This window comes from Capsicum annuum, chromosome 11, assembly GCF_002878395.1.
Source record: "Capsicum annuum cultivar UCD-10X-F1 chromosome 11, UCD10Xv1.1, whole genome shotgun sequence".
NCBI lineage: Eukaryota > Viridiplantae > Streptophyta > Magnoliopsida > Solanales > Solanaceae > Capsicum > Capsicum annuum.
Genome location: NC_061121.1, coordinates 168,812,587 through 168,816,724, shown reverse-complemented (window position 1 = coordinate 168,816,724; position 4,138 = coordinate 168,812,587).

The window sequence follows — 4,138 nt, the reverse complement described above, 5'->3', positions numbered from 1 at the left end:
TCAAGCACGATTATGCAAAATAGGGAACAAGAATGGATACTTGGACTTCATATCCTCCTTGGATTCTCACATAACTTTCTCAACCTTTCGGTTACTCCAAAGAACCTTTACGAAAGACACATCCTTTTTTCACAACCGAAGGGCTTGTTGATCTAAAATCTCTATCGGTAACTACAATTCATATGAAACATTACCAATCCTCTTCAAAACCAAGTATAGACTGACATAATGGGGGCTGAGCTTTCCCTTCTTGAAAAACTGCATCACTCCCTTTATGGGGGTTACCTTTAAAAACACATAATCACCAACACTGAAATCAACTCTCTTTGTGTCATATCCGCATAGGACCTTTGGCGACTTTGGGCGGCCTAATCTCTGTCCTGAATCACCTTTACCTTTTCCATGGCTTGGTGAACCAAATTAAGGCCAAACAACTTATTCTCACCAACCTTAAATCACCCAATAATAGATCTATACCTCCTATAATATAATACCTTGAATAGAGCCATACAAATGTAAGAATGATAACTGTTGTTGTAGGCAAATTCTATCAGAGGAAAGTGGTCTTCCTCACTTCAAACAAAAAAAACACAAGCCCACAGCATATTTTTCAAGACATGTATTATCCTTTCCTCTTACCCATCCATCTACGGGTGGAAAGCAGTACTAAGGGTCACCTTAGTCCCCAAGTTTCATCGGAAGAACCTCTAAAAGTGAGATGAGAACTGGGTACCCCAATCCAGTAAGATAGAGACTGGAGTGCCATGCAACTTCATAATCTCCTCAATGAACAACTTTGCATAATCCTCAGAAGGGAAATTAGTCCTAACTAGCAAAAACTGGGCAAACTTAGTCATCCTATCCCTAATGATCCAAATCAAATCAAATTACTACCGAGACCATGGAAGACTACTAAAAAAATACATATTAATTGCATCCTATTTCCATATCGATAGTACAATGTTTTGAGTAAATCCATCGGGCTTCAGGTGCTCTACCTTCACTTGCTGACACACTATACACTTAGCCACAAAATTGGCCACATCCCACTTTATGATATTCCACCGATAAATCCTCTTAATATCATGATATATTTTGTCAAACCTAGATGAATAGTATAACGCAACTCATAAGCTTTGGTTAAAATTTTTCCTCTCAACCCACTAACATCAGGAACACATAATCTACCTTGGTATCTCAAGATACCATCTCCACCAATTTCAAAAACCATCACTTTCTACCTACCTACATCATTTTTTATTTTCATCAAAATAAGGTCTAATACTTGCTTCTCTTTTACTTTGGCACCAAGAGATGACCTTGCCACCTGTTGACCAATAAGACTACTTTCCCAAAATCCAAGAGACAAACTTTGAGATTAGAAAAATAATGAATATCCTTTACCAAATCCCACCTCTCCTCTTCACATATGTTAAGATTCCTATGGAAAACCTACTAAGAGCATCAACAACCACATCAGCTTTACCTGGATGATAGTGAATACTCATATCATAGTCCTTGAGCAACTCGAGCCATCTCCTTTACCTAAGATTCATTCTTTTCTGAGTAAACACATAATGTAAGCTCTTATGACTAGAATAAATATACATAGACCCCATACAAATAATGCCATTAGATTTTTAATGGATAAACCACAGCTAATAATTCTGGATCATGAGTTAAATAATTCTTCTCAAGAACTTTCAACTGTCTTAAAGCATAAGCAACCACCTTTCCATGTTGTATCAGCACAAAGCCCAATCCTACTCAATATATATCATAATAGATAACAAAAACCTTAGTGTCTTCAAGAAGAGTCAAGACCAGAGCCAAAGTCAACTTATCCTTCAACATCTCAAAACTACCCTCATAAGCATCAAACTATAAGAATTTCACCTTTTTCTAAGTAAACATAGTCAATGGGACAACAATAGAAGAGAAACACTCTACAAACCTTCTATAATAACCAACTAAACCTAAGAAGCTCTAAATGTTAGTTGGAGTAGTGGTTCTAGGCCACTTCTTAACCACTGCAACCTTTTATGGATCAACCATGATCTGTTCACTAGAAATAACATGACCTAGATAAGTCACAGAATTCAACTAGAACTCACACTTAGAAAACTTTGCATACAAATATTAATCCTTTAGGGTTTGCAACACAAGGCGGAGGTGATCAGCATGATCCTCCTCACTCTTTAAATATAAAAAAATATCATTGATAAAGACAATGAAAAACAGATCCAGGAACTGATGGAAAACCTAATTCATAAGGTCCATTAACATTGTTCGGGCATTGGTCAAACCAAAAGACATTTCCAAAAACATAAATTGACCATACCAGCTCCTAAAGATAGTCTTAGGGATATCCACTTCCCTAATCTTCAATTGATGATAAAATGATTGAGGATCAACCATAGAAAAAAACATAGCACCCTGAAGCTAATCAAATAGATCATTAATACTCAAAAATAGGTACTTATTCTTCATGGTCATCTTATTCAATTGGTGGTAATCTATGCATATTCGAAGGGACCTATCCTTCTTATGTATAAATAGAAAAAGAGCACCCCATGAGGAAACACTAGGAAGGATAACACCCTTATCCAGAAGATTATTCAACTACTCCTTGAGTTTCTTCAACTCAGCTGAAGCCATTCTGTAAGGAGGGATAAAAATAGGATGAGTGTTCAAAAGAAATCAATCCTAAAATCATTTTTTCTATTGAAAGAAATACAAAAAGATCATCTAAAATAACCTCAAAAAACTCACAAACCATAGGGACAGCCTGTAAAGGAGGACCTTTAGATCTAGAATCCTTAACATACACTAAGTGATAGAGTCACACATTTGAAACCAATTCTTAGGCTCTAAGATATGCGATGAACCTTACCTTAGGCTCTACGGAACTACCTTCCCAGTTGATCACTGATTCATTAGAAAAATGGAAACTAACCCTACGAGTCTAATAATTAAGAGACGCATATCATGAATGCTACCAATCTATCCCTAAAATCACATTGAAGTCTAATACGTCCAACTCTATTAGATTTACCAAGGTGTCTCTACCATAGACCAACACCATGCAACCCTTATTGACCCTTCTAACTATAATAGAGTCACCCACTAGAGGGGACATAAAAAAACAATTTGAAATACACTTAGAGTCAAAACCAAAATTAATATCCACATAAAGGGTCATATAAGAGTGGGTAAATATATACCTAGTATTATTCTTAGCTCAGTTTAGATTCTAGTTGCATGTATAAGAGGCTTAAAACCTGAAAATTTAGCTAAGTGCTGGGGAATTCATTCTTTTTAAGGCCTCTTAGCTTTGAGGATTTTTAAATTGGTCTTACCAAACTTGAGACATTGGTTTTTATGTTAATTCATGTTTAGGGGTGTAAGAAGCATGTCTCGGGGAAGTTTTAGATTTTTGGATGGGGTTTGGGGCATGTTTGGATCATGAAACCTGAAAGTCAGAGCCATAATACCGCGTCATGGAGTTAATCTTGATGGCACCTTCATCGTGTTATGGTGATCCTTTAAAGTCCATTTTAATTACAAATTTAAATGTTTGAGTGGCAATTGTGTCTTTTACCCTCAATCCAAGTTATGTAATTACAAATTATAAATTTGGTTAGGGCATTATTTGCCCATCCTTTCCAATCTCCCTTTTAACAAAACCCTATTCATCTCCCAAAACCAATAAATTTTATTACTTTATCTCCAAGGAAACCAAGGATTCAAGTTCCCTAATTCCAGAGTATTCAATAAAGTATCGATATTGGTGTTTCTTTTTTAAGCTTAAGTGTTTACGGTATGTGTAATTTTAATCCAAGGGCTCTTTTAACCCATGGTGTCCAAGAATCCCTTTTTATGTTTTAAATTATGAATTCTACATGATAAATTATGCCCATGATCATCTTGATAATTTGATTTCAAGTTATGATTACACATGTTTTTGATGGAATGAGCCACTGCATGTTTTGAATATTGAACTCTTGTCATTTAAAACCTTAATTCATGGTTTTAGTCTTTTAACTATGTTATTATCATGTGAATTACCCATTCGCACGCTTAAGTTCATGACTCTCATGGGTTTGATGAAATGCCTATGTGTTTGATTCTGTAAAAT